The sequence below is a fragment of the Gorilla gorilla genome, chromosome 1 (assembly GCF_029281585.2).
Source record: "Gorilla gorilla gorilla isolate KB3781 chromosome 1, NHGRI_mGorGor1-v2.1_pri, whole genome shotgun sequence".
In the NCBI taxonomy this organism is placed as follows: Eukaryota; Metazoa; Chordata; class Mammalia; order Primates; family Hominidae; genus Gorilla; species Gorilla gorilla.
Window position 1 is genome coordinate 109,444,887 of NC_073224.2, and position 14,628 is coordinate 109,459,514.

Below are 14,628 nucleotides of genomic sequence, written 5' to 3' on the forward strand. Positions count from 1 at the left end.
TTCACCTTTCTTTTCATAGATCAGTTTGGAAACACTCTGTTTGTAAAGTCTGCAAGTGGATATTTGGACCTCTTTGAGGATTTCGTTGGAAACCGGATTTCCTCATCTAATTCTAGTTAGAAGAAAACTCAGTAACTGCTTTGGGTTGTGTGTGTTCAACTCACAGAGTTGGACTTTCCTTTAGACAGAGCAGATATGAAACCCTCTTTTTGTGGAATTTGCAGGTGGAGATTTCAAGCACTTTCGGGCCAAAGGTAGAAAAGGAAATATCTTCGTATAAGAACTAGAGAGAATCATTCTCAGAAACCACTTTGTGTTGTGTGCGTTCCACTCACAGAGTTTAAACTTTCTTTTCATAGAGAACTTTGGAAACACTCTGTTTGTAAAGTCTGCAAGTGGATATTTAGACATCTTTGAGGATTTCGTTGGAAAAGGGATTTCTTCATCTAATGCTAGACAGAAGAATTCTCAGTAACTTCTTTAGGTTGTGTGAGTTCAACTCACAGAGTTGAACCTGCCTTTAGACACAGCATATTTGAAACCCTCTTTTTGTGGAATTTGCAAGTGGAGATTTCAAGCGCTTTGGTGCCAACGGTAGAAAAGGAAATATCTTCGTATAAAAACTAGAGAGAATCATTCTCAAAAACCACTTTGTGTTGACTGCGATCCATTCAGAGAGTTTAACCTTTCTTTTCATGGAGCAGTTTGGAAATACTCTGTTTGTAAAGTCTGCAAGTGGATATTTGGACCTATTTGAGGATTTCGTTGGAAACGGGATTTTTTCATCTAACGCTAGAGAGAAGAATTCTCAGTAACTTCATTGGGTTTTGTGTGTTCAACTCACAGAGTTGAACCTTCTTTTAGACAGAGCAGATTTGAAACCCTCTTTTTGTGGAATTTGCAAGTGGAGATTTCAAGCGCTTTGGGGACAATGGTAGGAAAGGAAATATCTTCGTATAAAAACTAGACAGAATCATTCTCAGAAACCACTTGGTGTTGTGTGCGTTCCACTCACAGAGTTTAACCATTCTTTTCATAGAGCAGTTTGGAAACACTCTGTTTGTAAAGTCTGCAAGTGGATATTTGGACATCATTGTGGATTTCGTTGGAAACGGGATTTCTTCATGTAATGCTAGACAGAAGAATTCTCATTAACTTCTTTGGGTTGTGTGAGTTCAACTCACAGAGTTGAACCTACCTTTAGACACAGCATATTTGAAACCCTCTTTTTGTGGAATTTGCAAGTGGAGATTTCAAGCGCTTTGGTGCCAACGGTAGAAAAGGAAATATCTTCGTATAAAAACTAGAGAGAATCATTCTCAAAAACCACTTTGTGTTGACTGCGATCCATTCACAGAGTTTAACCTTTCTTTTCATGGAGCAGTTTGGAAACACTCTGTTTGTAAATTCTGCAAGTGGATATTTGGACCTATTTGAGGATTTCGTTGGAAACGGGATTTCTTCATCTAATGCTAGACAGAAGAATTCTCAGTAACTTCATTGGGTTGTGTGTGTTCAACTCACAGAGTTGAACCTTCCTTTAGACAGAGCAGATTTGAAACCCTCTTTTTGTGGAATTTGAAATTGGAGATTTCAAGCGCTTTTGGGCGAAAAGTAGAAAAGGAAATATCTTCGTATAAGAACAAGAGAGAATCATTCTCAGAAACCACTTTGTGTTGTGTGCGTTCCACTCACAGAGTTTAACCTTTCTTTTCATAGAGAAGTTTGGGAACACTCTGTTTGTAAAGTCTGCAAGTGGATATTTGGACCTCTTTGAGGATTTCGTTGGAAACCGGATTTCCTCATCTAATTCTAGTTAGAAGAATTCTCAGTAACTGCTTTGGGTTGCGTGTGTTCAACTCACAGAGTTTGACCTTCCTTTAGACAGAGCAGATATGAAACCCTCTTTTTGTGGAATTTGCAAGTGGAGATTTCAAGCACTTTTGGGCCAACGGTAGAAAAGGAAATATCTTCGTATAAAAACTAGAGAGAATCATTCTCAGAAACCACTTTGTGTTGTGTGCGTTCCACTCACAGAGTTTAACCTTTCTTTTCATAGAGCAGTTTGGAAACACTCTGTTTGTAACGTCTGCAAGTGGATATTCGGACCTCTTAGAGGATTTCGTTGGAAACGGGATTTCTTCATCTAATGCTAGACAGAAGAATTCTCAGTAACTTCTTTGGGTTGTGTGAGTTCAACTCACAGAGTTGAAACTTCCTTTAGACAGAGCAGATTTGAAACCCTCTTTTTGTGGAATTTGAAAGTGGAGATTTCAAGCGCTTTCGGGCCAACGGAAGAAAAGGAAATATCTTCGTATAAAAACTGGAGAGAATCATTCTCAGAAACCACTTTGTGTTGACTGCGATCCATTCACAGAGTTTTACCTTTCTTTTCATGGAGCAGTTTGGAAACACTCTGTTTGTAAAGTCTGCAAGTGGATATTTGGATCTATTTGAGGATTTCGTTGGAAACGGGATTTCTTCATCTAATGCTAGACAGAAGAATTCTCAGTAACTTCTTTGGGTTGCGTGTGTTCAACTCACAGAGTTGAACCTTCCTTTAGACAGAGCAGATTTGAAACCCTCTTTTTGTGGAATTTGCAAGTGGAGATTTCAAGCGCTTTTGTGCCAACGGTAGAAGAGGAAATACCTTCGTATAAAACTAGAGAGAATCATTCTCAGAAACCACTTTGTGTTGTGTGCGTTCCACTCACAGAGTTTCACCTTTCTTTCATAGAGCAGTTTGGAAACACTCTGTTTGTAAAGTCTGCAAGTCGATATTTAGACCTCTTTGAGTATTCTGTTGGAAAAGGGATTTCCTCATCTAATTCTAGACTGTAGAATTCTCAGTAACTTCTTTGGGTTGCGTGTGTTCAACTCACAGAGTTGAACCTTCCTTTAGACAGAGCAGATATGAAACCATCTTTTTGTGGAATTTGCAAGTGCAGATTTCAAGCGCTTTTGGGCCAACGGTAGAAAAGGAAATATCTTCGTATAAAAATTAGAGAGAATCATTCTCAGAAACCACTTTCTGTTGTGTGCATTCCACTCACAGAGTTTCACCTTTCTTTTCATAGAGCAGTTTGGAAACACTCTGTTTGTAAAGTCTGCAAGTGGATATTTAGACCTCTTTGAAGATTTTTTTGGAAAAAGGATTTCCTCATCTAATTCTAGACTGAAGAATTCTCAGTAACTTCTTTGGGTTGCGTGTGTTCAACTCACAGAGTTGAACCTTCCTTTAGACAGAGCAGATATGAAACGCTCTTTTTGTGGAATTTGCAAGTGGAGATTTCAAGCACTTTTGGGCCAATGGTAGAAGAGGAAATATCTTCGTATAAAAACTAGAGAGAATCATTCTCAGAAACCACTTTGTGTTGTGTGCCTTCCACTCACAGAGTTTAACCTTTCTTTTCATGGAGCAGTTTGGAAACACTCTGTTTGTAAAGTCTGCAAGTGGATATTTGGACCTCTGAGCATTTCGTTGGAAAGGGGTTTTCTTCATCTAATGCTAGACAGAAGAATTCTCAGTAACTTCTTTGGGTTTCGTGTGTTCAACTCACAGAGTTGAACCTTCCTTTAGACAGAGCAGATTTGAAACCCTCTTTTTGTGGAATTTGAAAGTGGAGATTTCAAGCGCTTTCGGGCCAACGGTAGAAAAGGAAATATCTTCGTATAAAAACTGGAGAGAATCATTCTCAGAAACCACTTTGTGTTGTGTGCGTTCCACTCACAGAGTTTCACCTTTCTTTTCATAGAGCAGTTTGGAAACACTCTGTTTGTAAAGTCTGCAAGTGGATATTTAGACCTCTTTGAGGATTTTGTTGGAAAAGGGATTTCCACATCTAATTCTAGACTGAAGAATTCTCAGTAACTTCTTTGGGTTGCGTGTGTTCAACTCACAGAGTTGAACCTTCCTTTAGACAGAGCAGATATGAAACCCTCTTTTTGTGGAATTTGCAAGTGCAGATTTCAAGCGCTTTGGGGCCAACGGTAGAAAAGGAAATATCTTCGTATAGAAACTAGAGAGAATCATTCTCAGAAACCACTTTGTGCTGTGTGCGTTCCACTCACAGGGTTTCACCTTTCTTTTCATAGAGCAGTTTGGAAACACTCTGTTTGTAAAGTCTGCAAGTGGATATTTGGACCTCTTTGAGGATTTCGTTGGAAACGGGATTTCTTCATCTAATTCTAGTTAGAAGAATTCTCAGTAACTTCTTTGGGATGCGTGTGTTCAACTCACAGAGTTGAACCTTCCTTTAGACAGAGCAGATTTGAAACCCTCTTTTTGTGGAATTTGAAAGTGGAGATTTCAAGCGCTTTCGGGCCAACGGTAGAAAAGGAAATATCTTTGAATAAGAACTAGAGAGAATCATTCTCAGAAACCACTTCGTGTTGTGTGCATTCAACTCACAGAGTTTAACCTTTCTTTTCATAGAGCAGTTTGAAACCCTCTGTTTGTAAAGTCTGCAAGTGGATATTTGGACCTCTTTGAGGATTTCGTTGGAAACGGGATTTCTTCATCTAATGCTAGACAGAAGAATTCTCAGTAACTTCTTTGGGTTGTGTGTGTTCAACTCACAGAGTTGAACATTCCTTTAGACAGAGCAGATTTGTAACCCTCTTTTTGTGGAATTTGCAAGTGGAGATTTCAAGCGCTTTCGGGCCAAAGGTAGAAAAGGAAATATCTTCGTATAAGAACTAGAGAGAATCATTCTCGGAAACCACTTTGTGTTGTGTGCGTTCCACTCACAGGGTTTAAACTTTCTTTTCATAGAGAAGTTTGGAAACACTCTGTTTGTAAAGTCTGCATGTGGATATTTGGACCTCTTTGAGGATCTCGTTGGAAACGGGATTTCTTCATCTAATGCTTGACAGAAGAATTCTCAGTAACTTTTTTGGGTTGTGTGTGTTCAACTCACAGAGTTGAACCTTCCTTTAGACAGAGCAGATTTGAAACCCTCTTTTTGTGGAATTTGCAAGTGGAGATTTCAAGCGCTTTGGGGCCAACGGTAGAAAGGCCAATATCTTCATATAAAAACTAGAGAGAATCATTCTCAGAAACCACTTTGTGTTGTGTGCGTTCCACTCACAGAGTTTAAACTTTGTTTTCATAGATCAGTTTGGAAACACTCTGTTTGTAAAGTCTGCAAGTGGATATTTGGACCTCTTTGAGGATTTCGTTGGAAACCGGATTTCCTCATCTAATTCTCGTTAGAAGAATTCTCAGTAACTGCTTTGGGTTGCGTGTGTTCAACTCACAGAGTTGGACCTTCCTTTAGACAGAGCAGATATGAAACCCTCTTTTTGTGGAATTTGCAAGTGGAGATTTCAAGCGCTTTTGGGCCAACGGTAGAAAAGGAAATATCTTCGTATAAAAACTGGAGAGAATCATTCTCAGAAATCACTTTGTGTTGTTTGAGTTCCACTCACAGAGTTTATCCTTTCTTTTCATAGAGCAGTTTGGAAACACTCTGTTTGTAAAGTCTGCCAGTGGATATTTGGACCTCTTTGAGGATTTCGTTGGAAACGGGATTTCTTCATCTAATGCTAGACAGAAGAATTCTCAGTAACTTCTTTGGTTTGTGTGAGTTCAACTCACAGAGTTGAACCTTCCTTTAGACAGAGCATATTTGAAACCCTCTTTTTGTGGAATTTGCAAGTGGAGATTTCAAGCGCTTTTCTGCCAACGGTAGAAAAGGAAATATCTTCGTATAAAAACTAGAGACAATCATTCTCAGAAACCACTTTGTGTTGTGTGCGTTCCACTCACAGAGTTTCACCTTTCTTTTCATAGAGCAGTTTGGAAACACTCTGTTTGTAAAGTCTGGAAGTGGATATTTGGACATCTTTGAGGATTTCGTTGGAAACGGGATATCCTCATCTAATTCTAGTGAGAAGAATTCTCAGTAACTTCTTTGGGCTGCGTGTGTTCAACTCACAGAGTTGGACCTTCCTTTAGACAGAGCAGATATGAAACCCTCTTTTTGTGGAATTTGCAAGTGGAGATTTCAAGCGCTCTCGGGCCAACGGAAGAAAAGGAAATATCTTCGTATAAAAACTAGAGAGAATCATTCTCAGAAACCACTTTGTGTTGACTGCGATCCATTCACAGAGTTTTACCTTTCTTTTCATGGAGCAGTTTGGAAACACTCTGTTTGTAAAGTCTGCAAGTGGATATTTGGACCTCTTTGAGGATTTCGTTGGAAACGGGATTTCTTCATCTAATGCTAGACGGAAGAATTCTCAGAAACTTCTTTGGGTTTTGTGTGTTCAACTCACAGAGTTGAACCTTCCTTTAGACAGAGCAGATTTGAAACCCTCTTTTTGTGGAATTTGAAAGTGGAGATTTCAAGCGCTTTCGGGCCAACGGTAGAAAAGGAAATATCTTTATATAAGAACTAGAGAGAATCATTCTCAGAAATCACTTTGTGTTGTGTGCATTCCACTCACAGAGTTTCACCTTTCTTTTCATAGAGCAGTTTGGAAACCCTCTGTTTGTAAAGTCTGCAAGTGGATATTTGAACCTCTTTGAGGATTTCGTTGGAAACGGGATTTCTTCATCTAATGCTAGACAGAAGAATTCTCAGTAACTTCTTTGGGTTGTGTGTGTTCAACTCACAGAGTTGAACCATCCTTTAGACAGAGCAGATTTGTAACCCTCTTTTTGTAGAATTTGAAAGTGGAGATTTCAAGCGCTTTCGGGCCAAAGGTAGAAAAGGAAATATCTTCGTATAAAAACTAGAGAGAATCATTCTCAGAAACCACTTTGTGTTGTGTGCGTTCCACTCACAGAGTTTAAACTTTCTTTTCATAGAGAAGTTTGGAAACACTCTGTTTGTAATGTCTGCAAGTGGATATGTGGACGTATGTGAGGATTTCGTTGGAAACGGGATTTCTTCATCTAATGCTTGACAGAAGAATTCTCAGTAACTTTTTTGGGTTGTGTGTGTTCAACTCACAGAGTTGAACCTTCCTTTAGACAGAGCAGATTTGAAACCCTCTTTTTGTGGAATTTGCAAGTGGAGATTTCAAGCGCTTTGGGGCCAACGGTAGAAAGGCAAATATCTTCATATAGAAACTAGAGAGAATCATTCTCAGAAACCACTTTGTGTTGTGTGCGTTCCATTCACAGAGTTTAAACTTTGTTTTCATTGATCAGTTTGGAAACACTCTGTTTGTAAAGTCTGCAAGTGGATATTTGGACCTCTTTGAGGATTTCTTTGGAAACCGGATTTCCTCATCTAATTCTAGTTAGAAGAATTCTCAGTAACTGCTTTGGGTTGCGTGTGTTCAACTCACAGAGTTTGACCTTCCTTTAGACAGAGCAGATATGAAACCCTCTTTTTGTGGAATTTGCAATTGGAGATTTCGAGCACTTTTGGGCCAACGGTAGAAGAGGAAATATCTTCGTATAAAAACTAGAGAGAATCATTCTCAGAAACCACTTTGTGTTGTGTGCGTTCCACTCACAGAGTTTAACCTTTCTTTTCATGGAGCAGTTTGGAAACACTCTGTTTGTAACGTCTGCAAGTGGATATTTGGACCTCTTTGAGCATTTCGTTGGAAACGGGATTTCTTCATCTAATGCTAGACAGAAGAATTCTCAGTAACTTCTTTGGGTTTTGTGTGTTCTACTCACAGAGGTGAACCTTCCTTTAGACAGAGCAGATTTGAAACCCTCTTTTTGTGGAATTTGAAAGTGGAGATTTCAAACGCTTTCAGGCCAACGGTAGAAAAGGAAATATCTTCGTATAAAAACTGGAGAGAATCATTCTCAGAAACCACTTTGTGTTGACTGCGATGCATTCACAGAGTTTAACCTTTCTTTTCATGGAGCAGTTTGGAAACACTCTGTTTGTAAAGTCTGCAAGTGGATATTTGGACCCATTTCAGGATTTCGTTGGAAACGGGATTTCTTCATCTAATGCTAGACAGAAGAATTCTCAGTAACTTCTTTGGGTTGTGTGTGTTCAACTCACAGAGTTGAACCTTCCTTTAGACAGAGCAGATTTGAAACCCTCTTTTTGTGGAATTTGAAAGTGGAGATTTCAAGCGCTTTCGGGCCAACGGTAGAAAAGGAAATATCTTCGTATAAAAACTAGAGAGAATCATTCTCAGAAATCACTTTGTGTTGTGTGCGTTCCACTCACAGAGTTTATCCTTTCTTTTCATAGAGCAGTTTGGAAACACTCTGTTTGTAAAGTCTGCCAGTGGATATTTGGACCTCTTTGAGGATTTCGTTGGAAACGGGATTTCTTCATCTAATGCTAGACAGAAGAATTCTCAGTAAATTCCTTGGGTTGTGTGAGTTCAACTCACAGAGTTGAACCTTCCTTTAGACAGAGCATATTTGAAACCCTCTTTTTGTGGAATTTGCAAGTGGAGATTTCAAGCGCTTTTCTGCCAACGGTAGAAAAGAAAATATCTTCGTATGAAAACTAGAGACAATCATTCTCAGAAACCACTTTGTGTTGTGTGCGTTCCACTCACAGAGTTTCACCTTTCTTTTCATAGAGCAGTTTGGAAACACTCTGTTTGTAAAGTCTGCAAGTGGATATTTGGAGCTCTTTGAGGATTTCGTTGGAAACGGGATTTCCTCATCTAATTCTAGTGAGAAGAATTCTCAGTAACTTCTTTGGGTTGCGTGTGTTCAACTCACAGAGTTGGACCTTCCATTAGAGAGAGCAGATATGAAACCCTCTTTTTGTGGAAATTGCAAGTGGAGATTTCAAGCACTTTTGGGCCAACGGTAGAAGAGGAAATATCTTCGTATAAAAACTAGAGAGAATCATTCTCAGAAACCACCTTGTGTTGTGTGCGTTCCACTCACAGAGTTTAACCATTCTTTTGATAGAGAAGTTTGGAAACACTCTGTTTGTAAAGTCTGCAAGTGGATATTTAGACCTCTTTGAGGATTTCGTTGGAAACGGGATTTCCTCATCTAATTCTAGACTGAAGTATTCTCAGTAACTTCTTTGGGTTGTGTGTGTTCAACTCACAGATTTGAACCTTCCTTTAGACAGGGCAGATTTGAAACCCTCTTTTTGTGGAATATGAAAGTGGAGATTTCAAGTGCTTTCGGGCCAACGGAAGAAAAGGAAATATCTTCTTTTAAAAACTAGAGAGAATCATTCTCAGAAACAACTTTGTGTTGACTGCGATCCATTCACAGAGTTTTACCTTTCTTTTCATGGAGCAGTTTGGAAACACTCTCTTTGTAAAGTCTGCAAGTGGATATTTGGACCTATTTGAGGATTTCGTTGGAAACGGGATTTCTTCATCTAATGCTAGACAGAGGAATTCTCAGTAACTTCTTTGGGTTTTGTGTGTTCAACTCACAGAGTTGAACCTTCCTTTAGACAGAGCAGATATGAAACCCTTTTTTGTGGAATTTGCAAGTGGAGATTTCAAGCGCTTTTGGGCCAACGGTAGAAAAGGAAATATCTTCGTATAAAAACTAGAGAGAAACATTCTCAGAAACCACTTTGTGTTGTGTGCGTTCCACTCACAGAGTTTAACCTTTCTTTTCATAGAGCAGTTTGGAAACACTCTGTTTGTAAAGTCTGCAAGTGGATATTTAGACCTCTTTGAGGATTTTGTTGGAAACGGGATTTCTTCATCTAATTCTAGTTAGAAGAATTCTCAGTAACTTCTTTGGGTTGCGTGTGTTCAACTCACAGAGTTGAACCTTCCTTTAGACAGAGCAGATTTGAAACCGTCTTTTTGTGGAATTTGCAAGTGGAGATTTCAAGCGGTTTTGTGCAAACGGTAGAAAAGGAAATACCTTCGTATAGAAACTAGAGAGAATCATTCTCAGAAACCACTTTGTGTTGTGTGCGTTCCACTCACAGAGTTTAACCTTTCTTTTCATGGAGCAGTTTGGAAACACTCTGTTTGTAAAGTCTGCAAGTGGATATTTAGACCTCTTTGAGGATTTTGTTGGAAAAGGGATTTCCTCATCTAATTCTAGTTAGAAGAATTCTCAGTAACTTCTTTGGGTTGCGTGTGTTCAGCTCACAGAGTTGAACCTTCCTTTAGACAGAGCAGATATGAAACCCTCTTTTTGTGGAATTTGCAAGTGCAGATTTCAAGCGCTTTTGGGCCAACGGTAGAAAAGGAAATATCTTCGTATAAAAACTAGAGAGAATCATTCTCAGAAACCACTTTGTGTTGTGTGCGTTCCACTCACAGAGTTTAAACTTTCTTTTCATAGAGAAGTTTGGAAACACTCTGTTTGTAATGTCTGCAAGTGGATATTTGGACGTATGTGAGGATTTCGTTGGAAACGGGATTTCTTCATCTAATGCTTGACAGAAGAATTCTCAGTAACTTTTTTGGGTTGTGTGTGTTCAACTCACAGATTTGAACCTTCCTTTAGACAGAGCAGATTTGAAACCCTCTTTTTGTGGAATTTGCAAGTGGAGATTTCAAGCGCTTTGGGGCCAACGGTAGAAAGGCAAATATCTTCATATAAAAACTAGAGAGAATCATTCTCAGAAACCACTTTGTGTTGTGTGCGTTCCATTCAGAGAGTTTAAACTTTGTTTTCATAGATCAGTTTGGAAACACTCTGTTTGTAAAGTCTGCAAGTGGATATTTGGACCTCTTTGAGGATTTCTTTGGAAACCGGATTTCCTCATCTAATTCTAGTTAGAAGAATTCTCAGTAACTGCTTTGGGTTGCGTGTGTTCAACTCACAGAGTTTGACCTTCCTTTAGACAGAGCAGATATGAAACCCTCTTTTTGTGGAATTTGCAATTGGAGATTTCGAGCACTTTTGGGCCAACGGTAGAAGAGGAAATATCTTCGTATAAAAACTAGAGAGAATCATTCTCAGAAACCACTTTGTGTTGTGTGCGTTCCACTCACAGAGTTTAACCTTTCTTTTCATGGAGCAGTTTGGAAACACTCTGTTTGTAACGTCTGCAAGTGGATATTTGGACCTCTTTGAGCATTTCGTTGGAAACGGGATTTCTTCATCTAATGCTAGACAGAAGAATTCTCAGTAACGTCTTTGGGTTTTGTGTGTTCAACTCACAGAGTTGAACCTTCCTTTAGACAGAGCAGATTTGAAACCCTCTTTTTGTGGAATTTGAAAGTGGAGATTTCAAACGCTTTCGGGCCAACGGTAGAAAAGGAAATATCTTCGTATAAAAACTAGAGAGAATCATTCTCAGAAATCACTTTGTGTTGTGTGCGTTCCACTCACAGAGTTTATCCTTTCTTTTCATAGAGCAGTTTGGAAACACTCTGTAAAATCTGGAAGTGGATATTTGGACCCATTTGAGGATTTCGTTGGAAACGGGATTTCTTCATCTAATGCTAGACAGAAGAATTCTCAGTAACTTCTTTGGGTTGTGTGAGTTCAACTCACAGAGTTGAACCTTCCTTTAGACAGAGCATATTTGAAACCCTCTTTTTGTGGAATTTGCAAGTGGAGATTTCAAGCGCTTTTCTGCCAACGGTAGAAAAGGAAATATCTTCGTATAAAAACTAGAGACAATCATTCTCAGAAACCACTTTGTGTTGTGTGCGTTCCACTCACAGAGTTTCACCTTTCTTTTCATAGAGCAGTTTGGAAACACTCTGTAAAGTCTGGAAGTGGATATTTGGACCTCTTTGAGGATTTCGTTGGAAAGCGGATTTCTTCATCTAATGCTAGACAGAAGAATTCTCAGTAACTTCTTTGGGTTTTGTGTGTTCAACTCACAGACTTGAACCTTCCTTTAGACAGAGCAGATTTGAAACCCTCTTTTTGTGGAATTTGAAAGTGGAGATTTCAAGCACTTTCGGGCCAACGGCAGAAAAGGAAACATCTTCGTATAAAAACTAGAGAGAATCATTCTCAGAAACCACTTTGTGTTGACTGCGATCCATTCACAGAGTTTAACCTTTCTTTTCATGGAGCAGTTTGGAAACACTCTGTTTGTAAAGTCTGCAAGTGGATATTTGGACCTATTTGAGGATTTCGTTGGAAACGGTATTTCTTCATGTAATCCTAGACAGAAGAATTCTCAGTAACTTCTTTGGGTTGTGTGTGTTCAACTCACAGAGTTGAACCTTCCTTTAGACACAGCATATTTGAAACCCTCTTTTTGTGGTATTTGCAAGTGGAGATTTCAAGGGCTTTGCTGCCAACTGTAGAAAAGGAAATATCTTCGTATAAAAACTAGAGAGAATCATTCTCAAAAACCACTTTGTGTTGACTGCGATCCATTCACAGAGTTTAACCTTTCTTTTCATGGAGCAGTTTGGAAACACTCTGTTTGTAAAGTCTGCAAGTGGATATTTGGACCTCTTTGAGGATTTCGTTGGAAACCGGATTTCTTCATCTGATGCTAGACAGAAGAATTCTCAGTAACTTCATTGGGTTGTGTGTGTTCAACTCACAGATTTGAACCTTCATTTACACAGAGCAGATTTGAAACCCTCTTTTTGTGGAATTTGCAAGTGGAGATTTCAAGCGCTTTGGGGACAATGGTAGGAAAGGAAATATCTTCGTATAAAAACTAGAGAGAATCATTCTCAGAAATCGCTTTGTGTTGTGTGCGTACCACTCACAGAGTTTAACCTTTCTTTTCATAGAGCAGTTTGGAAACACTCTGTTTGTAAAGTCTGCAAGAGGATATTTGGACATCTTTGAGGATTTCGTTGGAAACGGGATTTCTTCATCTAATGCTAGACAGAAGAATTCTCAGTAACTTCTTTGGGTTGTGTGAGTTCAACTCACAGAGTTGAACCTACCTTTAGACAGAGTATATTTGAAACCCTCTTTTTGTTGAATTTGCAAGTGGAGATTTCATGCGCTTTGGTGCGAACGGTAGAAAAGGAAATATCTTCGTATAAAAACTAGAGAGAATCATTCTCAAAAACCACATTTTGTTGACTGCGATCCATTCACAGAGTTTAACCTTTCTTTTCATGGAGCAGTTTGGAAACAGTCTGTTTGTAAAGTCTGCAAGTGGATATTTGGACCTATTTGAGGATTTCGTTGGAAACGGGATTTCTTCATCTAATGCTAGACAGAAGAATTCTCAGTAACTTCTTTGGGTTGTGTGTGTTCAACTCACAGAGTTGAACCTTCCTTTAGACAGAGCAGATTTGAAACCCTCTTTTTGTGGAATTTGAAAGTGAAGATTTCAAGCGCTTTCGGGCCAACGGTAGAAAAGGAAATATCTTCGTATAAAAACTGGAGAGAATCATTCTCAGAAACCACTTTGTGTTGACTGCGATCCATTCACAGAGTTTAACCTTTCTTTTCATGGAGCAGTTTGGAAACACTCTGTTTGTAAAGTCTGCAAGTGGATATTTGGACCTATTTGAGGATTTCGTTGGAAACGGGATTTCTTCATCTAATGCTAGAAAGAAGAATTCTCAGTAACTTCTTTGGGTTGTGTGTGTTCAACTCACAGAGTTGAACATTCCTTTAGACAGAGCAGATTTGAAACCCTCTTTTTGTGGAATTTGCAGGTGGAGATTTCAAGCGCTTTGGTGCCAACGGTAGAAAAGGAAATATCTTCGTATAAAAACTAGAGAGAATCATTCTCAAAAACCACTTTGTGCTGACTGCGATCCATTCACACAGTTTTACCTTTCTTTTCATGGAGCAGTTTGGAAACACTCTGTTTGTAAAGTCTGCAAGTGGATATTTAGACCTATTTGAGGATTTCGTTGGAAACGGGATTTCTTCATCTAATGGTAGACAGAAGAATTCTCAGTAACTTCATTGGGTTGTGTGTGTTCAACTCACAGAGTTGAACCTTCCTTTAGATAGAGCAGATTTGAAACCCTCTTTTTGTGGAATTTGCAAGTGGAGATTTCAAGCGCTTTGGGGACAATGGTAGGAAAGGAAATATCTTCGTATAAAAACTAGAGAGAATCATTCTCAGAAACCGCTTTGTGTTGTGTGCGTTCCACTCACAGAGTTTAACCTTTCTTTTCATAGAGCAGTTTGGAAACACTCTGTTTGTAAAGTCTGCAAGAGGATATTTGGACCTCTTTGAGGATTTCGTTGGAAACGGGATTTCTTCATCTAATGCTAGACAGAAGAATTCTCAGTAACTTCTTTGGGTTGTGTGTGTTCAACTCACAGAGTTGAACCTTCCTTTAGACAGAGCAGATTTGAAACCCTCTTTTTGTGGAATTTGAAAGTGGAGATTTCAAGCGCTTTCGGGCCAAAGGTAGAAAAGGAAATATCTTCGTATAAGAACTAGAGAGAATCATTCTCAGAAACCACTTTGTGTTTTGTGCGTTCCACTCACAGAGTTTAAACTTTCTTTTCATAGAGAAGTTTGGAAACACTCTGTTTGTAAAGTCTGCAAGAGGATATTTACACATCTTTGAGGATTTCGTTGGAAACGGGATTTCCTTCTAATTCTAGACTGAAGAATTCTCAGTAACTTCTTTGGGTTGTGTGTTCATCTCACAGATTTGAACCTTCCTTTAGACAGAGCAGATTTGAAACCCTCTTTTTGTGGAATTTGCAAGTGGAGATTTCAAGCGCTTTGGGGACAATGGTAGGAAAGGAAATATCTTCGTATAAAAACTAGAGAGAATCATTCTCAGAAACCACTTTGTGTTGTGTGCGTTCCACTCACAGAGTTTAACCTTTCTTTTCATAGAGCAGTT